The 25,497-nt window shown below is 42.4% G+C and overlaps 1 long non-coding RNA gene across 1 annotated transcript; it reads right to left on the bottom strand.

Annotated features, from left to right (window-relative positions):
- Positions 1 to 749: 749 nt before the first annotated feature.
- LOC139673625 (uncharacterized) lies at positions 750 to 25,210 on the bottom strand. The gene is made up of 3 exons (XR_011698159.1): positions 25,132 to 25,210; positions 3,393 to 3,454; positions 750 to 2,403 (listed from the first exon to the last, which is right to left on the bottom strand). It is a non-coding gene; the product is annotated as an uncharacterized lncRNA (long non-coding RNA).
- Positions 25,211 to 25,497: the final 287 nt, after the last annotated feature.

The following is a 25,497-nucleotide window of genomic DNA, read 5'->3' on the forward strand; positions in this document are numbered from 1 at the left end:
GTTGATTTTCACATGTATTTTCATGATGCTAAACATGGCAGGGTTACCAAGAACTTTCTCTGACTCTCCTGGCAGCAGTAGCAGTAGCTTCAATTCACTCTTCTTCATCTCAGCCTGGCAGCCAGTCCTAGGAGGCCAACATAAACCTCCTTGCTTTGTTCACGTGACACCTGAGCCCTCTTCTCAGGCTGCACAGCTGTCCAGGTGCCAGGGCTAGAGAGCAGACATCCACCTGTATATGATTGTGATGAATGCGACAGCAAACAGCTGCCAAATGGGGCCATTTTTTCTTCATTCTGCCAGATGTGAATAAGAGGTTAACAGCTTAATAGATCACACTTGATCCCATCAGCCAGTGTCTTGCCTATCCAGAAAAGTAGAAAAAATACTTCAGTTTTAATATTCTCTTTATTTTGAAAAATCGAGATAACAACAGTGAGTAGAACTCTTTTTACCATGCAATTTTGATCCATAATTGGATACTGGGTATTGAAAGGGAGACAGCCCAAAAGCTTGGGCTGCAAGTTTGCAGCTGACCCTATTAATAGCCACAACACATTCCTGTTTATTCAGTGGTCTTTTTTTAAGGGAAAACACAGGCCCAAATACAAGGAGAAGAATGGAAGGGACTGCATGAAAATGTGTCAGCCTAGGTCTCTTCTTGCAGAAAGGAAAGGAAGATATTAATGCAGATGATTTTGTTACATAAATACATGTTGTATCAGGGCCATTTTTAGAGTTTGTGGGGGTGTGAAGAACTTCTCCAAGCTGCGTATCTATTTCATAGGATTCAGCTGAACTGAGGAAAAGGACAGAGAGTTTTAAGGTAAACTATCTAGATACATTTTATTTAAGCCCACACAATTCTGTACAGAGCCGCACACAACAGAAACAATATTTCATTAACACCTCTCTGGCCTTAGTAGTGCTTTTTAATGCTTTGTAACAGAAAGACCTCTTAATATAATTGGATAAAATTAAGGACAAATTTGGCATCAAATTTCAAATAATGTGTCTGCCATTTGTCTTCAGAGAGTTTCAGTTTCTTTAAATTCCAAAGGGCTTCAACACTTAATTAAAATGAAATTTTAAAATCCAGAAATATAATTTTTAATTTAATCTCAAAATCATTTAAACTTCAAGCAGTTAATTTTCTAGTCAGGAAGGAGACTATTTTTAAATGAAAAAATCTGGGGATAATTTCACAAATCAGGTTCATAACACAGAAGAGCTTTTCTTGATTTCCAAGCAGTTTTCTATCATCCCTTTCACTTTAGCCCCATGGCTGGAACAGGGTGCTAATAACGCCAAGGCTGAGGATTTGATCCCTGTGTGGGCCATTCACTTCAGAGCTGGACTCAGTGGTCCTTGTGGGTCCCTTCCAACTTCCCTATCCTGTGATCTCAAATCCCTGGGGGGTGCCTGTGGCTCGCGTCACCCTTCCTGATGTGTCCATCCATACAGAAAAGAGAGTGAGCTACAGCCCTCAGCACAGCTATGCCAGCCAGGGACTTGTTACACCCATCCTAAAAAGGGACCCAGGTTTACTGTGGCTGTAGGCTCAGGGTGGGTGGGTCTGGCATGAGCAAACCCAGATTTTGCCCTCCTTCAACACTGGAAATGTCCAGCTACCAAAGCAGCAAGGTGGGTTTTGGCTGCAAATGTTTCCAAAATGCATCTTTTCATATTATCTCCATGGAATTAACTAGTGCTGCATTTTTTTGATTCTTAAGCTCCAAAAGGATCTGCTTATTTTGAAAAAGCTAACTTTTTATAAATCATCTAAGTGTAGTAATTTGGTTAATTTCCAAACAGTGCTTACATTTGATGTTTCTCAGAGCTCACTGTGCAATCCACATGGCAGATCCTAGCTGGGTCACTGGTAGCTATAAGGTGCTCAAAACTAGAGGAAAACGAAGAACGTTAAGGAGGATAAATGTTACCTAAATAAGTCTAATTCAATACTTTGTGTATCCATGGCAGCCTTGATCCAGAGTATTTTAAAAACATGGTAAAGAATGTTAGTCTCATTTAATAAAATCACTGAGAGATAGAAGTCCATATTTTGGGCACTTCATAGTTTTGTAACTCAACTTTTCTGTCACGGGGGTCAGGTTTCTGAAACGAATGTTTTAAATCCACCCTGAATGTGCTGCCACCTGTGCATTACTGCTCCAAGAGGTTAATTTAAAGCCACCTTCTGAACTGGTGGTTTAAGTGGAAAAGGAATCAAGAATTGATTTCACTGGTTACAGTGGTTCTTCTTGGTCGTATAATAACAAGAAAGGCTCAACCCCCCATTGTGGCCCCATATTTGCTCCTCAATGCTCCATTCGCTCATTCCTTTGATTACTCCATCTTCAATTTATTTTGAAGACACTAAACTCCAGACGCAAGTCTGTCCTGCTGGGAAGGGAAGAAAAGTTTAATAGTATTTAACATTATTATTGCTTAGCATTCATCAAAGGAGACAAAGTAAATGCAATATATCAGAATGATAAGGATTCCTAGATGCCCGCTTAGACTCTAGGGCCCAACTTTGGTCACAGCGTAGGAGGAAATTCAGGAGTTCAGAGAGACTTCAGAGAGGTTGTAATCTTTGGGGAACAATAAAACTGCTAAAACTGTGCTTTACACAGGCAGACTGACTGTTTGGGACATGCACCTTGAGCACAGATTCATTTGCAGTAATAATGCATTCAACATGAAAGAAAATAAAACAAGGAAAGTCTCATCTTTAAGAACATTTGAACCCTGTTCAAAATAAGATGTACAGTGGAAAGAGGCATCCAGTATCCACTACAAGGACACCTGAATGGAGAGAATACTACAGAGAAAACCCTTTCCTACTTTTTATTTCCATTAGAAACACAGAGCATCTCTGAAACATTTATTTACTCTAAGTGCTTGCCACACAATAACACCACAAAAGTACTTTTCAGTGTGTGACAGCTGAGTCTTAGAAGTTTCAAAACCCAAACCTCACCATACAAGTCTCTGTGGCAAGTAGGTTAAAAATTAACAGGACCTGTAAACAATAAAACCAATGAAATCATCCTCTTAAACTGATACTCTTCATTTCAAAAGAGAAAGAAAGGAAAACATAGCAAGAACAGAACTGAAGGAAAATGCAATGACTTCAGCATGCAACTAGGAAGCATGAAGAGATTAATACAGGATTTCGTGAAAATTTCACTGAATCCAGTATCTGTATCAACAGTCCCAGCCCAGATAAAATGCTCCTGGGAAAGCTGGGAGCCACCCCTGTGGTGTCACCAGTGGTACCCACCAACACCAGGCACCTCACCAAAGTGTCCTACATTACAGCAGTAATGGACATTCCTGAAGGGTCAATCAACACAGCCAAGTTTTGTACTTAAGTATGTACATACCTATGGTCTTCCAATTAACTAAGGTGCTTCAGTTATGGCCTTTGAGGAGATTGTGTCCCTCTCTACATAAGAAAGAGAAATAGAATGCTTTAGGAGGTGGCTCTGGCTTTATTCCTCAGGCCATTTTTGCTGGTAGCTAAAGCAATGCAACCAGATACCTTCACCTCCTCTTCTCCCCACTCATGTCATCACAGGTAAGTAGTTGGCAGTGGAGCACTACGGTGAACTGAGTTAGAAGAAACCTCAAAAAAACCCCAACCAGTCAATCAACACATTAACCAAATAAAACACACAGAAATCAGATAAACCCAAACAGTTTAGTGGAGGAAACTAGCAGTGACCTGATAGTGAGAGTATTTGTTCTCCAGAGACATGAATCATCCTCATGGGTTTAAGAGTGTAGTATTAAATTCAGAATACAGATAGGCATGACAGGTACTGAACCCATTCCACAGAGCCTTTTCTCAGGGACCATGAGAGTTTGAAGGATTGCAGGAACAGATACAAAAGGGAAAAACTAAAACCAGGTAAATCACAAATTCATAGTAAATCTATGAGAAGTGGAATAACCTTTACTCTTCTTCCCTTGTCTCTTATCTTTACAAGGAGAGAAGAAAAAGTCGATTTGACTATATTATATTAGCTCTTTTTCAACAGACACAATGGACTGTATTTTATTCCTGTAAAGCTATTGCCAACAAAGGATATATTTGTCCTGATGTGCTGCTTTGTTCACGATGCTGTACAAAAAATTACATTGTAAGAACACAGACATAGTATTTATTTAATCACTGTAATACATTACATGCCTACTCCAGGATGTTTCAATATACTCAGACAGGAGTTTAGAACTGAATGTTTTCTTAGATAATCATCTTCCTCTTTTTTCTCTCATGTAACTATACCAGACCATTACCCCAGATGATAACATAAATATATATGTATAAATATATATTATGTTGCTTTGTTAGTGCTGTACATGGTTGTGTGCACACATCTTTGCCTGCTCAAACAGGACTTGCAGCCCAGCTGTATTTGCTAAATCTTGCCTAACTCTATTTGATAAATGCTCCCTTTAAAATCTTTCCTCTATAACATGAAAAGTCAATGCCCTAATTTTAAGTTGCCCTTTGAAAGCAAGCCAGTATTTGGACAGCTATTGACTCCAGGCCTGCTGGTTGTTCCACAGCAGTATTTGGAAAGCTACTGTTCTAATGAATGTGCTAACATTTGATACACACACTAAGAAAATCAATAACACTATTTTTAAAAAGGCATGTGGCTTTACTAAGCACGCTGTCACTACCCCGTTGTGCAGAATTTTACTAGAAACCTCCCTATATGACTAAATTGCTGCATCTGGCTCGTTTCTCTACTTGCCTGCCAGAATGCATAATACCAGACTTCAAGGACATCCAAAGTCAGCCTCTGAAGCAGAAAAAAATATGCTTATTTAAGTTTGAAGTGTATGTGGCAGTCAGTGTCTGAAACTCTCATGCAAGTGTCAGGTTTTCCTCTTTTCTGCCCTGCTGTTGGCACATAGGACACCTGGGAGACCTAACACAGTTTTCACATCAGAAATTCCTGCATCTGTGGTTTCTGAATGAATCAGGTGACTATAGGCAGAGAATAAAATGTTTTTATAGTCACTGTTGAATAAATTAATCCCTATTTTTATAGTCACTGTTGAATAAATTAACCCCTACTCTCTATCTCCTCATCTCAGGTAGGCAAATGCACTGAGACGTTCTTGAATCTCAGCCTTAGATCTGCCCCCGGCCATCTGAGCTACACTGTTTCCAAATAGCTCCTGTGAGTGTCCAGTCCATGTGAATGAACAGGATAAAACCCTGTGAGGGAAAGGTATAGGTGTAAGAAGAAACCCAGATGAAATCCAAATGCAGGGTATATTCAAGTACTTCTAGTCACACTGACTTAATTCCAACTCTGAAAATGTGTCTTCTCCTTAAGAAACTGATTCAATGCTATAATATGTGGGCATATACTGGAACAAGAGACTAAATATAGCACTAAATCAGTCCACAGTTAAGGCAAGATAGAAGATCAATACTCTAATATTCAAATATGTCTTCAGTCTGAAAAGTTCTGAAATTTAGGAATATAGAACTATGTGAATCAACCAAAACTAGCTATTTTCATAATTTGACTCTTCAGTGGTAGTTAATTGCCAAGACACGGCATCAATCTCATCAGAAGGAACAGAAATTTTTTTGTGTGCATTTGTATATGCCTTGAGCTAGCATAGGTCAGCTGAAAAAGAAGCCAGACAGCTATACCAGAGGAAAAATATAGATTTTCAGGTTCACATGTGCCAAAAGATAAGCTGGTGGCCTGGCTGAAGAGAGCTTTGGCTGGAAGTCAGGAAAAAAGAGTTTATGGCCTGTGGAAGAAGGGGCAGGCAACTCAGGAGGACTACAAGAATGTCACGAGGTTATGCAGGGATAAATACAGAAGTACCAAAGGCCATTAGAATTTAATCCGGCTACTATCACAAAAGACAATAAGAAGTGCTTCTATAAGTACTGTAGCAACAAAAGGAGGGCTAAGGAGAAACTTCATCCTTTACTGGATGTGGGGGAAACATAGGGACAAAGGATGAGAAAAAGGCTGAGGTACTTAATGCCTTTTTTGCCTCAGTCTTGAATAGTAACACCAGTTGTTCTCCAGGGGTGCCCGAGTTGTCCTCCAGGGATGCCCAGCCTCCTGAGCTGGAAAATAGGGACAGGGAGCAGGATGAAATCCGCATTTCCCCAAGGGAAAATATCACCTGCTAAACCACTGAGATGCTCGCAGGTCTACAGTGCCAGATGAGATCCATCCAGGGGTACTGAGGGAGCTGATGGAAGTGCTCATGGAGCCACTTTCCATGATTTATCAGCAGTCCTGGCTAAGAGGGAGGTCCCAGTTGACTGAAGGTTGGCAAATGTGACACCCATCTACAGGAAGGGTCAGAAGGAGGATCTGGGGAACTGCAAGCCTGTCAGCCTGACCTTGGGGCCAGGGAAGGTTATGGAGCAGATCGCCTTGAGTAGCATCCTGTGACGTGTGCAGGACAACCACAAGAGGATCAGACCCAGCCAGCAAGAGTTTAGGAAAGGCAGGTCCTGCTTGACTAACCTGATCTCCTCCTATGACAAGGCGACTGGCTTAGCAGATAAAGGAAAAGCTGTGGATGTGTTCTACGTGGACTTTAGTCAAGCCATTGATACTGTTTTACACAGCATTCCTCTGGAGAAAATGACTGCTCCTGGCTTGAAAAGGTGCACTCATTGCTGGGTAGAAAACTGGCTGGATTGCTGAGTAGAAAACTGGCTGGATTGCTGGGCCCAGAGAGGGTGGTGAATGGAGTTACTTCGAGTTGGTGGTAGGTCACAAGTGGTGTCCCCCAGGGCTCAGTATTGGGGCCAGTGTTGTTTAATGTCTTTATCAGTGATCTGGACAAGGGGATCAAGTATGGCTTCAGCAAATCTTCAGACAACACCCATTTGGCTGAGAGTGTTGACCTGCTGAAGGGTAGGAAGGCTCTGCAGAGGGTTCTGGACAATGTGGATCTATGGGCCAAGGCCAGTGGTATGAGATTCAGCAAGGCCAAGTGCCAGGTCTTGCACTTGGGTCACAACAACCTCATGCAGTGCTACAGGCTGGAAAGCTGCCCAGTGGAAAAGAAGCAGGAGTTACTGGTCAACAGCAGCTGAACATAAGCCAGCAGTGGGCCCAGGTGACCAAGATGGCCAATTGTATCCTTGCCTGTGACAAAAATAGTGTGGCCAGCAGGACCAGGGCAGTGATTTTCTCCCTGTATTCAGTACTGATGAGGCTGCACCTCAAGTGCTGTGTCCAGTTCTGGGCCACTCACTACAAGAAAGACACCAAGGTGCTAAAGCATGTCCAGGGAAGAGCAAGAGAGCTGGTGAAGGGTCTGGAGCACAGGACTTATAAGGATGAGCTGAGGGAGTTGGAGGTGTTTAGCCTGGAAAAAAGAAGGTTCTGAGGAGACCCCGTCACTCTGTACAACTACGTGAAAGGAGGTCACAGTGAGAGGGGATTGGTCTCTTCACTCAGGTAACAAGTAATGGGATGAGAAAATGGCCTCAAGTTGCACCAGGTGAGGTTCTGATTGGATATTAGGTAAAAAATCCTCACCAAAAAGGTTACCAAGGATTGGGACAGGCTGTATAGGGAAGTGGTGGAGTCAATGTCCCCGGCGGTGTTTAAAAGAGGTGTAGATGTGGCCCTTAGGGACACAGTTTAGTGGTGAACTTGACAGTGCTGGATTAACACTTGGATCTGAAGATTTTAGAGATCTCTCCCAACCTAAACAATTCTATGATTCCATGATTTAAAGTCGAAAAAGTCTTTTTTTAATTTGAGTTTGAACAAGCAGTGACAATGATAGGAAAAATATGACTTGTTTTTTAAAAAACCTACCATATTTCATTTCAACACTAGGGTTCCAAAAGAAAACTATACTAGAAAGTTCATATAGCATATAGTATCCTTCTGAAGTCCTGTAGAACTGAAACAAAAAAAAAGATAGAATATTTTTATCAGAGACTCAGAGGATATTCACTAAATGGAACATTTGGTAATTCAAAGAATAATTTTCCCCACAATGAATAATTAGACAGGGAAACTCATTGTCACAGAGTGTTATCCATGTGGAGAATAGAATCAAAATGCAGATCCAAAGAAAGACTAGGCTCTTCAATGGATTAAAAGTACACCACAAGCACAAACTTAAAGATTAACCATGTTCCATGTAGTATCTCATCATGGGGGGTTAGGAATGGGTCTTTCTTGGTTTCAGAAGACTGAGGTTGCCCTCCCATGCTGCTTCTTGCCTTGTCCTACTGGATGCCTGGTAGACATCTCTGCCAGACAAAATATCAGGCTAGCTGGGTCACAGTCACCAAGTCATTGCAGCAACTCTTACCTCTTCCAAACATTCCTCTCTCTTTTAAGAAAGGGATGAAAGACAATACAGGCAGTTTTAATGGTTGGTTCTTGCTTCTCTTACAAGGAGCTCTGACAGGGTTTGGGCTACATTGTTCTCCAGGCACCCACAGCACCACAGGTAGGGCACATGAGCAAGCCTGGGCCACACTGCACCACTGCCTGTGGCACAGCCAGACACCTGCACACAGCCTGCCAGCAGCCAGCAGGCATGTGCTGCAGCTCAAATCACACCAAGCCTGTGGACATCTCGAGCAGCACTTGTGCAAAAGCTTCTGCTGAAATTTACTGCCTTGCTACCAATGGTAGTGAGCTTAAAGCTGTGATGCCAATGCCCACTGCTGCAGCACTCAGCTCTGGCCTGCTGTGATCCTACATATCTAAATGTCATTATCCTCATTTTAAAAAGGCACTTAAGATACAGAAGGAAATGAACTGAATTACCCAATTTATCTGTATATTGAGGAATTGATCCCTGTGTTCTTGGGCCCAAATGAACTGCTTCAACACTACCTTCCCTCCTACAGAGAGACTATAAATATAATTAGACCCAAGTGGCCTCTATGCATCTATAAACATCTTATACTGGGAATACAGAGAAGAAAAAGAGTATTCTGCACTGCATGCATGTAAACAGGAAAGAGTGGGAAGGCAATCTCCGCTGCAGGCCTTTCTAATGAAGCTGCAGTTGGGAAACTACAATCCAGTAAGGAACAGGCGGGAGAGCACAGGAAACCATCTATACATACCACATTATTCAAACTAAAACAGTAACCTCATGCAAGAAGTCCAGAGGCTGGTGGCTGAAAAGGCACTGCACACTGATGCCATGTGAGTGACAGCCAGCCAGGTGAGGGGAAGGTTGCAGAGGCAGAACACCCACAACCATGATGGCAGGATGGAGTAGCAATGAGGGCTGCAGACAAATATATCTGGAGCTTCATTTGGTTCACTGAGCTACCACAAATATTTGCTGAATTCTTCCCCACATTCTTCTGTCTCATGGTATTTAATCTGCCTCAGTAGATACAGTTCTCCACCAAAACGTCAAATTATTCTGTGGTCTGGGCATCATGTCAGGGTACGTGGCACATAGATACGAGGTTAGCTTCTGGGCAGGTGCTCATCAGGCCTAATCTGATAGAGTAACAGCTGTTTTCTTCCTTCAACTGATGTGCCTTTCTACATATAAGTACTATAATGCATACATTCCTGCACAGATCAGTAGACAGTATCACTTAGCACTGGAAACATGGGCTCTGCTGACTTTCTGAGCTCCTTTCACTCCTGAGGCAGTTCGTTCAATCATGATTCATTTTAAGCAGATGATTTCCACCATGCTGAACAATTTCCTCTTTTTTTTTCTTTTTTTTTCTAATTAGATGATCCTTCCAACTACAGAATATATTTTGGCACCATGCAAAATTTTGTTATGTGCATGGATACGTCCTGCAGGTTGTAACAATCCCCTGGATTATGATAATCAAGGATGTTCCAGAAAGGGAAGAACTTCATTATTTATAGTTTCAGATTTTTATGAGAAGTACATTACTGCTGATAAGTGTTTCTCTAAGATCTGATATTTTACCCATTGCTACAAAGAACTAATAATACCAGAAGACATTAATCTGTCTTACCCAAAATCATAGTTCTGATTAAAGCACAAGGAAAATTTTCTTCAGGGTCAGTTAAGACCCTTTGTAGAGTGAAACACCTGATAAACTGTTCTTAAAGGTGGCCTATGAGAAAGATGGGGAGAGACTTTTTACAAATGTGTGTCATGATAGAACAAGGGGGAATGGTTTTAAAATAAAAGAGGAGAGATTTAAATTAGATGTTAGATGGAGATTCTTTACTGTGAGGGTGCAGAGGCACTGGAACAGGTTGCCCAGAGAAGTTGTGGATGCCCCTTTCTTGGAAGTGTTCAGGGCCAGGTTGGATGGGGCTTTGAGCAACCTCATCTAATGGAAGGTGTCCCTGCCCATGGCAGAGGTGTTGAAACCAGATGATTTTTGAGACCCCTTCCAACCCAACCCATTCTATGAATCTATGATAAGAGATAAAAGTAACAGACATCAGTGGGCCAACCTCTGGGCCCAAAGAGGGGTTGAGCAGAGGGATTCTCGGGCCAAAACCAACACAAGTTCAACATATGTGTTTGAGGGGAAAAAAAGCAAAACCTGCCCAAATAGCAATGGGTCATGTTGCAAGAACATCCTCAAGAAGGAGTCATCAAGAAGCTCTGTGGGCAGAAAATACAGGTAGATTTGGGTTATGAAAATAGCCTGGTTGTTTTTTATTTCTATCACAATCAGACAAACAAGACACCATGGTCATTAGCTGTAAATAAAATGCTTTTGTTTAAGACTAAAACTCATCAGAAACTTCCAAAGGGGGAAAAAGCCCAAACAACAAAAACACCAAAAGAAAGTAAAGGCTCTGAATATTGAGTAGCCAATCAGAGGAACCAAAGTGCCCAAAGGATACCTGGTCACTTCCTCCTGCCTCTTTTAGAGGTACTTATAGCTGGCAGCCTTTTCCCCTAACCCTATTCTACACTGGTGAAAGAGCTACCAGTATAGAATAACAACCTATTGTTAGGTCCTGTGGGACTGGTGGACCATGGTCTGCATTAGAGTGGGGAGGATAACAGCACACATCTTGTGCCACAGTGCTGACTGTAGAATCTAAAATCATAAGGAAAAAGAAAAGGTCCAGGGTTTTCCCTATATGAGACATTTTAATTCACATAAACGCAAGTGACAGGCTCTTTGGAATATTCCACTTTGTATTCTGCTTTCATCTTAATTAGTATTAACTTATTCTTTCAGCAAGGGAAAACCCACAGAACGCTGATAAAGAGAAGAAAACTACAGTAGTTTTATTATTCCCCTTCACTCAATTGTTAATACTGTACTTAGATGGGTATGTATGTAGTTGCATATCGTCTCTTATGACAAAGTTTTGCAGAAAGATGCTAAAGTCATTGCTGTGGCAATTAAGGAAAGCTCCAGCAAGATGAATTAAGCCACTGGATGCCTTAAATCTGTTCCCCACAAACTGTGAGCAACACATGGATGCTGTTGTTCTTCATCAGTCTAAACCCACGTAACTGCAGGATCATCAGGCTTGCCTGCTCTCTGGCCAGCTCCTGTGACTTTGGACATATCCCTTTAGCCTGCTAAGAAAGAAAGTGAATAGATTTCTGCTAGTTAGGCATGCTGAAATGCCAGGGCTCTGGAGCTGGTTAGTGCTGCAGGTGTTTGAGGGAGGAGGCAAGGTCCCATGGCCAGGATGGGAGGAAGAGCATGACCATAGCAACTAGCTGATATATGGCTGAGGTACTTGTGGAATTACAGCCTGAACAGCAAAAATCAGCAGTTTTCTTTCTGTGAAGTGAAGGCACTAATGTCAACTAATAGAGCTGTGGCAACTTTTCAGGTGTCTGCCCATGACCCAAAAACCTGCTGCAATAGTGTGGTAGAAGAAAATAGTGGCTTGGACTATCTAACATCTCAATTACTTTTGTATTAACTGACCAAACTTCTTGCAAGACTCACTCATTTTTTACAGAAAAACATATAGTGAAAACCAAGCAATTCTTTTGCAAGTTGCAAAATACAGTCACTGCAAGTGGGCACCAGTGCCAGTGAAACAGGGGCATCAGGAAGCATTATACCCCCTGCCAGAGAGCCACTCTTTGGACTAATTATATTTTAAAACAAGTTTCTACCTTCAAGCTCAGTTTCAGAGCGTAGAGGTGGAAGATCGAGTCACATACTCTGACAGTGCCAGTGTTACAGCAGAGGAAGCCTGACACTGTGCTGTTTCACCTCAGACTAGCCTTGCCAATCTGGAGGACCAGATTCCAAAAATGATGGGAACCGACAGCTGGTGCCAGTGGCAGGGCAATGAGCAGCTTCCCAGTGGCCCCTGGAAATGGGTTCTGAGAGCATCTTCACTTCCCCCCAAGAAGTGCTACCTGGTTAACCTCTCCATTTCCAATTAAACAGAACATTATGTTTACAATGATGTCCATTACGGTTGTAAATGTATTTTCAACCTTCCTGTTCCACAGAAACATGACAGCCATCCTCTAAAGGAGTCTAAGCCCTCAACAGCCTTCTTGGGTAGATATGGTGTCATCAGCTTTCCCAAGCAGAAATCAAGTGCTTTGCAACTGAATGTCCTGTCAAGGCCTGAGCCTGCCAGTGGCACAGAGCAAGGGGAACCAGGCATGCACTGGGAGTGCAAGGACTCTGCTGTGCCGCCAGAGCAGCATCGCCTCCCACAGTCCCTGCTTCTGTGCCCCAAGGGTCAGTCCCATGCTGGCTCTGTCTACAGACTTCAATAAGGCTACTGAGATGTAGCAGAACAGGATTTGCCTCTGCCATGTTCTGCCAAATAGATGTAACAGCAACAGAGAAAATGCACAGAGAGGATTTTCCAGCCTGTCATCAAAGTAGAAAAGGAACAGGAAGAAAGAGACGAAGAAAGGAAAGTAACAGAGAAAGTCAAAATGGAAGCAAGCAGGGGAGATAGGGTGGAAATACACCTTCTGGGCCTTTGGCCCAGTTTCCATTCTATTGCAGCAACTCTATCATGTAAATCTCCTTAAGCTTGAACTCTTTTTTGACTTCTGAACCCTTCTACTCTCATTGGTAAACTATTTTGAAATCCCACTCCTCTCATGGCTAGAACTCCTTTAATTTCCAGCCTAATTTTATTAATAGCTATATTTCCACATCTTCTTACGGAACTTCAAGCTATAGTCTTAAATACAGCTCAAGTAGTTCTCCCTGGATGTTAAATTCTTGGTTCTGGTTTTATCCTCAGCTTAAACTGCCTCTGTGTGTGACCTGCTGCCAAACAGGCATTTCCTCACATCTCTCCAGCTGGTGGCACAAACCTGTATCTCTACTCTTGACAATGTGGTCACACCTTTCCCTCCCTACCACACTGTGCTCACTCTGTTGCTGATCTCATGGTCTGCCAGTCTTAGAAAACTCATCTACCTAGAAAATAACTCAGAAAATATCCCTGATCCCATAGTTAGCAAGCATAAGCACTGGGACAAGGAAATTGTCAACTACAGGTAAGGAGAGGAGTGAAAGTGGAGCCTAGAAATCTCTGTCAGTCCTGGAGTTCCATGTGTTGTACACTGCCCTAACATGCTCTTAGCATCTCTGCCTTACTCAGTGAATTCCATAAGTAATTAAAAACCTTTCCTTGGGTAGTAGTAGGATCATTCCAGTGCCAGAGAGCTAAGAGGAGGCAATGCTGACAAACCAGACGATGGCAGTGCCTTAGCTAGCAGTTTCCTCACATCAGAGAGATGCTTCTGTCTGTAAGCACTAGAACTACCTAACCATGTAATTTGTAGTCAGGTGTACGCTTATGCATGTTGTTGACATAAAGCCTTCACATCCCTTCAGATGACATTTTGTAAAATGCAAGAGGTAAACAAATGAAACAGATCTTAGAATGAAATATATAGAGAAAAAAAAGAAAATAGTCCAATAACTTTTTATATGATTTTGCATTTTAAATTTTGATAGGCTATCTGGTCCTTGGTACCTGGTCCATCATCACCCTCTCCCAAGCCCACAGCGCTGCAGCTCTCCCTGTGTCCTTTGTTTTCTGGAAGAATGTAGAATTGTGAGAGTACCTCTGAGAATTCAGCACTTTATACTTCACAAAAAATATGTGTATAGATGTGACAATCCCTGGTCAGAAAGGCATCCCTATGCTGAAGAGCTGAGTCACACAAACCCTGTGGCAGCTTTGATGCGGGACCCTGATCCCAGGGGCTAGAAGATAGGGCCTCCATCGGCAGAAGCTTCCTCTGGATCCCATTCATCTTACATTAACATCACACCACTTCCTTCCTTCCCACTCACAACCCTGCCTGGTGTAGGACAGTGAGCTGGGGGTCCCTGACAGGGAGCAGTGTGCAAATATTGGGCAGCACTGTTTTATGAGACCCTAACTCCCTGCTATGTGTTGTGATGGCTGGGCTGGAGAGACATACACAGCAAGTTTGCTGCCCATCCACAGACCACCTGGCTTCATGTATGCAATGAGTCTCACATGACAGACACCTCAGCCATCCGCGCACATGCAGCAAAGCTGCTCTGAGTCTGTCTGCAAACCCCAGTGAGTTTTCTGAGATTTCTGGACATCTTGCTCTGAATGGAAAAGGAGGACTTGTCCCACTGAGGTTTTGCCCTTTGGAGTACCAGGAATCTTCCCCTTAGGCTATCTTTGCTTTGTCACAGAAATAAGTATTTCATCAATAAAAATCAGGAAACACGTAGGAAGAAAGTAAGAGTTACCTTTAATACTGTTGTAGAAAACTCCACAAATATGAAAATTACCTAATCCTCAGATTAAAGCCATATTAGGGAACCAGAGGAATATATAATTGCTCTGCTGCTTGGATTATCTGATGGAGTAACACTCAGAAGTACTGCTTGCCAACTGCATACATAAACCTGGTTTATTGCATCCCCAACAAAGTAGATTATGTTTTTGTGGTGCCCTTATCCACATGTTCCGCAAACAGGACTGCATTACCTTCCTCAGTGACCTTCATCCTGCTCTTCTAAATTCAACAGCCACACATTAGTCCCCAGCTCTAGCTAAGGTACCGGCTGCAGTGTGAGTGGTGGGACCCAGGAAAGAGCTCCATGGTGCATCAAGGTCAATTATGTCAGAGGAGAGAGGAAAACCCAGCAGAGGAGACCTTCACCACGCACCCTCCATGAGTGACCAGGAAGGCTCAGCTGCTCTAAGCGCTTTGTGCTGAACATGGTCCTGCCACGAGTGGCATCGGGCACCAGAGAGAAAGGGAAAACAAAGCAAAGAGTTTCCCCAGTGCTGCTATAATTAAGCAGTTAATTAGGTGTGAGATGAGATGGGTGTGTTGCTGCAGTCTGTGGGTTTGAGGTCCTAGTCCTAGTCAGAATAAGGGCAAGGGTACAGATTTAGACTCAGCTGGAATGAAGTTGGAAATTTGTGATTTAATCTGGCACAATTTTCTCCAGGAGAAGGACTTTGCCAGTTTTATAGGTGATATGAACCTGTGTTATAGCAACCTGTCTCCTTGATCATATTTGGCATTTCAAACATTGTCAAGTCTGAGGGATTTCTCTGTTTTAATCTACCTGTCTTTGGCAGACTGTGGCTTCCCTGAGGCAGACATCAGTTCCAGGACAGACCCTCTCAGAGACCCTTCCTTCTTACCTGGGTTCTGAAAAAATGGCAAAGGAAAAATGTTCTCTATTTTACAATATTTTATCACACATTAACTAAAGAGGTATGTATTTTAACCACGACAAAAATATTTAATATTTAAGCTCACAATTACTAATACCTATCTTAAGACAGAAATTCCTAGATATTTTAAAACTCTAACCATATTGTCCCAGCTGTGTTATCCACAGAGAATATGATACAGCTATGTAAACCTGCTATGACTGCTAAGTGTTTTCAATTATCTCTGCTAGTTTTCTCCCCCCTCCCACACTCTCCATTCATTTCAGTGTTCACTAAATATTTTAAGCTTGTTAAGTGAGTTCATGCATGCATTACAAATAAGCACTTTGGGAAAAAATTATGGCTATTTTATCCATCTCAATGTATGGGCATAAACGTACCACTAATCTGCACAGAGCTGTGAGACATCGTCCCTTTTCCTCTTGCCCTCCCCCTTCAGAAAAAAAAAAAAAAAACCACAAACTTTGGAAAACGGGTCATGCGAACGCAGGGATTTCTATAGGGAGCCCATGGAACAATGCGCACATTCGCCACGCGTAGTGGGCTCCCATTGTCTCCTCTCTGAGCACATAATAGAGGCTTTGCCAGTGGGGAGGCTAAATGGGGAACAAAAGGATGGACAGTAAAGATGATGTCGGCAGAAAGTGCAAGAACCTCCTCCTGCTTCTGTTTCTTTCAAAGCTTGAAAGTGATAATGTGCATAGTAATTCCTCTCCATTGTGGTATATGTAGAGTTTATATTCATGCTATGCTTGCTAAAGAAATGCTAGATGTGGTCAGTAGAGAGGTCTGTATACATGCCTTTATTCCACCTGTCCCTTGGAGTTCAAACAGTATGGCATCCAGAAGTGGGGAGTGAAACACCAACTCTTATGTTAATGGAGATTACAGTGAAGAATGGAGAGGATGAAAGCCTGGCTGCTCACCACTGACAGTGATTCAGGGGATTTTCCCTTACAGCATTGGAGTACTCAACTATAGCTAAGTTTCATCAGAACTTTCTTTACCATCCATTTCAGAGGTTTCACAACCAGGCTGGAACAATTTACATGGAATTAAACCTTTCATGTCAGACCTCAAAAAAATAAAAAAGAAATTAAAAAAGAAACAAAAAGGACTTTTACCTTTGTGTGAAAGCCCCAGAGACGGAACTACTAAAGTAGTGCAAGTACAAACACACATACGAAAAGCTGTGTAGTGCAAAGAAGCATATGAAAAGCTGTGTGGTTAAGAGATTGAGCTGCTACACACAGATTTTCACAGAAAGTCAGACTAAGTTCATGTACCCCAGCTGACTGATAATTTAGATTGTGAAAATTGAAACATCTTTCCCCTCCTCCCCCCCCCCAGCACTTTTAAGCTGCATTGTACCAATTTGAAGAAAAAGAATTATTTTCTGTTAAATTCTGAGATGGCTCAAGAATTCTGTAGAGGTGATCAGTTCCCATTCACTTCCAAAAGACTTTCCCCCCAAGGATTTGAAGTGGCAATCAGCAGCAATGGCAGTCCTTCCATCCCTTCTTCCATCAGTCTCCTCTGCAAACTGCAATCTGTAAGATTTTGAACACTGCTATTGCTACAAGTGGAGAAATAAAAGACATTGCTGAAGTATCACTTTTCAGACCATTCGTCAGTCCTCAGTATATTTTTGATCTGGGAAAAAAACACCCCACTGACATTAATTCTTTTTTCTCATGACCTTTGGTTTTCATAACTCTTGACAAGAAGATCCATTCCAAGATCCATATCAAGAAACCCTTGGCACCTATAAAAAGCCCCTTCCGATTTTTAAAGTTGGGCATTAGTTGCAAGATGTATTGTTTTTAACCTGTGTATTCTCCCCTGCTCCGCCCCGGGCTGATGATGGTCTGTACCACCGGAGGAACCCGTGGTGGTGCTGCCTGGAGCAGTCCCCTAAGAAGGTATGGATTGGAAAACTGGTTTCACCACGGAGAAAACAAAGATGAGCTGGGGTATCTCTTTCCTCACTCAAATCCACCCCTCCAAGTAAGAAGGTATGCCATGAAGAAACTGAGAGCACTGCAAACATGCTATTATTATGAGCACTAAACCTGTCTTAAACAGAAGAAATTAATACCAAGCACCTCATTTAAATGGCATCTCACTGGGGAGCAAAGCCAGGAAATATAAAGGGTGGTTTGCTGTGCTCATCACTCACATGACTGTGCCTTTTGTTTTTCAGCCTGATGAGCGGCAGGGATAGAAAATCAGCCCCAGCTCTGAATTTCCTGGCTTTTGTCAGTTGATGTCACACCCATAACATTATTCAAACGGGGGGTTTTGTGTGTAACAGATAAATGTCGACAAAGCCCTGTCTAATGCCTTTTAGGTTGCTAGGAAACCCGGCTCTGTAGCCACCACAAAGATATCTCTGGCTAGGGGCTTAGATAAGCTCTGACTTGTTTTGATTAGGTGAGCTTTATTGCAGAAAAGACAGCAGCATGCCTGACATCGTGAAAATATGACCCGCTTACAAACCCAGGTGCACAAAGACCATTTATTGCTCATGGTTGCAGTCACGGGAGGACACTTAGAACACCTTTCTAGCCCACCAAATCACAGCCCCCCAGAAAAAGCCACACATTCTAATTAAGGTCTACCCTGGTCCCCTAGGACCCTCATGGCTGCTGCTGCTAACACCTCTGATTAAACCGTACTGAGGTGAAAAGTCATTATCGGCCTGGCTTAATTTCTTGAGTCAGGAGAATGGCAGTATTTGCAGTCCAGTTGGCAGCACAGATAACTAAGAATTAGAGAATCTACTCTCAGCTCTGCAGTTGAATGATTGTACTGTACTTCAAAAATAAGTTTGAATGAGTTACACCTGTGGCAGATACTTATGCAACCACATTAATGGAGGGACTATGGGAATGAACCTCTCTGCTGTTGTTTGTGGTGACGTGGGATCTGTTCTGGTATGCTGAGGCTCTTCTCCCTTCTGATCCAGCCTGTCTCTGCCTGCTTATGCTATGTTGATGCCCTGTCCTTGCCAATGGCATGCCCAACAGGCATTTGGTGAAATGGTGGAAGTGTCATGCCCTTCTGATAACTGGTTTCCACCCTTCACCTCCTTACTGATAAGTCTTGCCTTGATATACCTTACTGCAGTCCAAGAACCTTGCTTCTCGTCTTGTCCATAGCATTATAACAAACAGGTTATCCTTTCCTCTCTGCAGCAGCTTTTATGTATTTGCAAACAGTTATCCTTTCTTCCTCAGTCAATTTTCTCTAAACAAAAGCACCTAAACTTTCCCCATCATTTCTCATAAAGCATATTTTCCCAAACCTCTTTAACTCCATGGTGTATTCGCTGTGAAGGCAGGGCAGATATTCTGCAAGCTGTAGAAAAAAACAACATTAAACTCCAATGAAAGCACCAGTGTGACCACAGGCTCAGTCATGCTGTACCTGTGAGCTATGCAGTTTCTGTCCAGGTTGCTGGCAACAGCTTGGGATCACATTATCTGCTCTTTAATCAGGAAGGCATAAGGCAGGTATGTCTGCTCATGTACAGGGTTGTGTCCACCTGAAGCAGTCAGAAATACATGGCAGAGACCCTGGGTTCTTGCTGAGATGTTAGCAGACTTAGGACTTTCAGTTTGATCTAAGTTCATGTTTACATATTCACATTTAATAAAGTGCATGGCACAATGAAATACCTTTGTGTGACAGGTGCAAATTGTACCAGTCAGAAGAGACAATCAGCTGAATTACTAATGAAGTTTAAGAAGGCTCTGCCTAAATTCATGCCCAATTACATGAAAAGTTTCATTCACGAAGAAAATGTAATCAGACTGTAATCATAGGATTGTTAAATGCTCATCAATCTATCTCAGGTGAAGCTGTTACAGGAGTTAAAATGTGATCCAAAGGGTGAAAACAATCAGACTCTTTCCAGCTAATTGGGAAAGCAAGTTTCAGAATAATGAATTCTGTGCTGAGAACTGCAGTTGAAGTGTTTCAGTTGGGAGAACTCAGTACAAACACGTACTCTCCAAACCATTCAGTATATAGGTTAATATTAACATTAGGCATTGCACATTTAACTCAGCAGTCTAGGAAGCAATGATCTGGTATGCTTCCCTGCACACGTGATTGACCCTTGGGTTTTTGTACTGTGTTCAAACATACCATTATATACTGAGACTCTTATGGAGGAGACAAAAAGCCCTGTTTACACTGTCTTTGCAGCTCACTCCTGGAGCAACCCCTGTTCCCTGGCCTGTAGGATATAGCCTGTGCCCCTCAAGAACACGTGAATTGTGACCACACTGCAGTGCTCTGGGAACAAATCTGGCATCCTACCAAACTCCACTGCTGTCTGCAATTGGGAGCGAGCATCACGTCACCTCCCCAGTGCTGGTGTCAGAATGCACTTGGCCCATGCATGGCAGGGGACCACACCAGCATCCTCCTCATAAGGTGACCAAGCCCGATAAATGAGCACTGACACTCCTACAAAAACACACTTCCTGCTTCTGCTATGACTTCATCTGCTGCCACTGCTTCCTCAGCACATGGTGTCAGTCCCACCACAGAAAACTTCATGCTCTGGGATGCTGGCAAGGCGAGTTCAAACCAGGGCTACGGATGGCTACACACAGATGCCTGTTAGAGCTGGTCTTAGCCAGATGGTGTTTGTTGCCCCAATCATATTCCTGGCTCTTAACTGCCAGCCAAACTGTAACATAGCAAGTTGTTACATCCACAGGGCCTGGATGTCATTGTTGGCAAACAAGGATAGGAGGCTGCTGTTGGAAAAGGCTGCTTGTATGTGTATATGTGTGTACACGTGTTAGTGGTACCCAAGGCGCAGGGCAAGGTGAGTCTCTTTTGTCCCAGTCCCTGAGCTGCCCATCTCTGGTGAGCAATATTTGAATCACACAGTGTATCTTTCCTAAGCACAATTGTACCTAAACGTATTACTCTTATCTCTTCAGTAGATACAACTCAGGCAAGACAACTGCAATAGCAATGGGCAATGACAGAGGCACAGCCTTATGCTTGGAGCTACTCCACTTGTCCTCAGCATGGCAATGAAGATGGAAGGGATAAATGAATGGCTCCAGAGAGTCTTACCTGTCTCAAGGCTTGTCAAGATCCCAGATCTCTCAGACCCAGAATGATGCTCAAGTCCCAGGTGACACTGTGGCACAGAGCATGCTATTACAGCACATCAGTCCCAAACTGTTGTAGATAGAGGCCTGTATGTCAAGCTGCTCCAGCACAATGGTTGGTACCATAGCTTTTTACATGCACAGCCTCTGTTTTGATGAATCTGAAGTCAAATTGTTTACTGGTGTAGGCCAAACCCATCGCATGAACTGGCCTCAGTTATGTGGTATGTGGAGATCCTGGAAGTGCTGAATATGGAAGTTCTGAACTAATTTTTTGCACCTGAAAAACCTTTAGATTTTTTATTCAAAAGTAAATATGCCAAGTGGTGAAATAATGAGAGGATTAATATGGAATTGCCCAGGTTTTCATGCCAACTGGTGAGCACAGTTAAGTGAGATTTGTGTGTGTAAGACTACGGGTGCTAGAGAACATTCTCAAGAGGAGGGATTGAATGTGTGCAGGCCTGTGTAGGTAGTATCCATGGTGTGCAGATCCCTGAGCATCACCCTCTCAAATGCATCCAAGTTTCTCAAAAGAAGTAGCTATTTAGCTTGCTTCAGGTAGGAGCTGGGCTGATACGGTTTCACGGAGATGACTGGGAGACCTGGGCCAAGTACCGAATCTGACTACAAATGGACTGCATGGATGCACTCAGAATCATGAATTGTGTTCATAAGGTCTGAGAAGAACAAGTACAGTTTTTTCCAGCTGTTTTGGCAACTGTATGTGTGCTCTTCAAACTCTGCAGGTAGCTAGAAGACAGCAAAAAGGACTAACATGAAAAATTAACTGTACTGTTTGGCACACATCATCCATCCTCCAAAACAATGAAAACTCCTTGGCTCCGCAGGCACACAGAAAATCAGTGTTGTCTATGTACTCTCAGAGGTGTTGCCCAGACTCTTTACCAATCACCTCACTTAAAGACCTGAGACAGTAGAGATGTTAATTGTCAAAAAGATCACAGCATTAAGAGATGATGTCCCATACCCAGTGATTCAGCTCTTCTTTTCCTGAATTGAGGATATGGACAAGGCTCAATAACAGGCCAGATACCTTCTGTACAGTTCCCACAGGTCTTAAAGGTGGCATCTGACAGAGAGTAAATGGCTCAAGTTCAACCAGAGTCAGTGAAATGGTTGCCCAATTCAGAAACTGAGCTCTCCTCAGGGACATGAGCCAGACCTGTTCAAATTTGTGAAAGCATATCTAATTTGCACACTTTTAGTGTGTCTGCTATTACTTTTGCCATGAGGCTGAAGTTCTTAATGAGATTAACCATCCATTGGTCACTGTGACCAGTGATTGATGAGGTTCTCAGCAAAATCAATTTATTGTTTCTTTCTACCAAAGATTGTTGCCACCCTTCTGCATCCTAAAATGGGTCACAATTAAGATGATGTAGTTTGATCTGGTTTTCCCTGACCAGACATTTCAATTCAGGGCCTGCCATTTGTTGAATATGATTTTCCAATGGTAGTCTAATGGTAGCAATGCTTTTATCCACCAATGCCAATTTGCAGGATTGGGTATCAGGATATGCAAATGAATTAAATTAGATCTTGTTTTTAAATGGTGTTGTAAGGTCTACTTTGAGCTTTATGTGCTTTTGGACATGATTTGATACATTAACATTTAATTCCTGCCAAGTAGGGTTCACTTTCCTCTGAGGTAAAGAGCTTACAGTGTGACACTGATCTTGTACCTCCCTCCTTCCTCTGCTAATAAGAAATAGAAGATCTGGTTTCTCTCTCCTCTTCCTACCCCCACTGCTTTCCTCCCACAATGTTTTAAAAATCTTGACAGTAATGTGAGAAATAGTGTTGTAGGGCTCTGTTTTCACTCCCTGACTCCTGAATCATGTTTTCTACCTTGATGTGACAGTGTTATTGGGAGCTGAGCAGTGAGGGTGGTTTTCCTGCTCTGCTTCAAGCCTGTCCTGCCCTGGGACAGCTGCTTTACCTTGACCCAAATGTAAGAACAACTAACAGGAGATTTTTGCCAAAGTCCTGGATTTCTGCTAATCCCATCACCTGCTGGGGTGGGATTTGGGGATACTAGCCAACCCAGTGTGAGTATTTGCCACGTGCAGGCCCTCAGGGAAGTTCACAGCTTTGCAGCTCACCATGCTATTTGATTTATAGAGTTCCAAGTGACATGGGACATAACCACTGCCAGTATTTAGGATCATAGATTTTAAAGGTCTTCATTATATCAGAAGCCAAATAATTTAATCCAGTACATCCCACCTCAAATTACTATTTTGTGGTTAAACTGGAGCATGTATTTTCAGGAGCTGCTCCAAACTCAGTTTAGCAATTTTATTTTAATGAGGCATCCCACTGAGTTTTCTGTGTCCCTGTAACCCTTCTTGTGTGCAGCACCATGTGCCATGTACTCACAGCTCCATTCTAACCGTCAAGGTTTGCTTAAAAAATGTCCAGGTTTGGTTAGAGCAGCATTATTTACTGAGGGTTGCCAATGTGCTCTGCCTTGCTTAAGTCACAGTTTTATGATGTAAATTAGACAGATAATACTGTCTGTAAACCATACTGCATGATCAGATGGCAGACTGAGCTTAGTGAGATAGAGATTTCCTTTTTAATTAAAACTGCAACACTTCTGTGCTGTGGATTAACACTGAAAGGGTCACTGGAGGAAGTGAATTAAGCTGGATTTGAACAAGGAGAAAGTGGCCATTTTTGGGTAATTTAGTAGCATAACAACTGTGTCACTTCCAAATGTCTTTCTTGCAGAACTACTAAGATTATAGTATGTTAACCCTTACAACTCCTTAAAGGTAGTAAAATGTCATCCTCATTATATTGGCAAGAAAACTAGGATGTGGAAGGTTAAAATAAGAATGAAATCATATCTGGCTTCTTTCACAATCTTTATCCTGACAAGAAGACTTTGTTTTTGGAAGCATGTGGTACCCAGGGCTCATTCCAATTTCTGTGAAGTCAAGAGATTTTTCAACCATGCCAGAAATCAAGCCCCTCTAGTTCTTTTTTGGTAAATCATGTCTTTCCTTCAGAACATGTGCACTCAGCAGTTAAGCTGCCATATGAACATTTAATTCCCACAATACCCAGTCCTTCTGGCCAGCGTGTCCCAGAAGACTGTCAGTAACCAGTGCTGCCACAGATGTCACACTTGCACTGAAACATCCTGGTTTTCAATGAAAAGAAAATTCCCTTCTCCCTAAATTCTCCCAAGCTACAAGTTCTTGAATCAGACTGATACAATTCCACCTTCATGTAGGCCTGAAGATTAATTTCTCCCTTTTAGACTGTCTCTGCTGTTCAGATGACACCTGCTAATAAAGCCAAGTGTAATAGATGGTTAACTTCAAATCTAAAACTTGCACATGGATTCTTTTGCTAAATACTCTGCAATTAGACATAAGCTGAGTAAGGCAGAGACTGCAGTACTGTATTGCCAAGAAACATGTAAGGAGAAATCTGAGCCATCCTTGTTTCATAAAATAAATTTTTTAAAAAGGCAGCTGAGATACATAACTGAGAAATACAAAGGGAACTAGGAAATTTTGAATCAGTTGCTCACAAAGAACAAAATTATTATAATTAAATTTTCACACGCATATTTACAGATTAGAGGTATGTAGCAATTCTTAAGCAAATACCAGCTTTCTTCCAGAAAAAACCCTGTCTGTTGAAAACAACAAATCCAAGGTGGTTACAGATATTGCAAAATAGAGCAGCTATTTGGTTTTAAACATCAATAAATAACCAAATATTTCTGTGCTAGCACAAAGGAAGAAGATAAAAGAAAAAAGGTATAATCCTGCAGATGGGATTGGGGGGGGGGGGGAGGGGGAGAAAGAGTAAATGAACTGAATTAATCACCCACAATTTCCTCCAAAAGAGACTTCATCCTGCTAAACCTTCTATATGAGGAAACCTATAGGAAAACCAGAAAGCCTCTAATACTCAGGCAGCCAGGTCCTTGAAAGGAGCTTGAATTTAATTTGAATACTTCAACAGCACAACAACATCCTCAACCTTAGAGACAGCCTCTAGGCAGAGGCAAGGTTAGTTTATAACAATAATAAATGAAATTATGCTTACCCTTCAAGTACCTAAAAGGAAATTAATTTTTAGTTTTATAGCATAACTCTGAACAAAAACCACATTAAGGAGCATAGACCATATATGAGAGTAACACAAGCAATGCCAGCTATCCAGACATTTCAGAACTGGAAAGAAAGCCCTAAAAAGCATATTTTGCCCACAGCCCTCCTCATCTCCCCTATTACAGAAATGCAGGAGATTGCAGATGCGGGCAGGCTGAGGGAGGACCCAAGTCTCCACCTGCCATTACCTACCCCCATCATTTTATGCCAGTAAACTCTGCAATGCAGCAGTGAGTACTCTGCACTTGGGTAAGTGTTTGCTTGTCTCCCGATGTCTGTGCCAGTGAACGTGTGCAGGCAGCAGGGAGCTTTAATAAAGCAAACTCTGCAGTAGACTGCAGAGCAGGCTGATTAACAGTTTCAGTGGTACTGGGGAGCGTGGCAGAACACTCTGCTTCCCCTCCTCCACCCAGCCTTAAACCTGATAGATCAAAGCTCTGATCAGCATCAGGTGGTTAAAACACAGTGGATTATCTCGTGGTGCTTTCTGCCTGCTCACCATAGAAAAGCTTCAGGAGTTGCTTATGATGATCACATATCAAATGTGTTTACAGGACT

Source organism: Pithys albifrons, chromosome 6 (genome assembly GCF_047495875.1).
Source record: "Pithys albifrons albifrons isolate INPA30051 chromosome 6, PitAlb_v1, whole genome shotgun sequence".
Taxonomy (NCBI): Eukaryota; Metazoa; Chordata; class Aves; order Passeriformes; family Thamnophilidae; genus Pithys; species Pithys albifrons.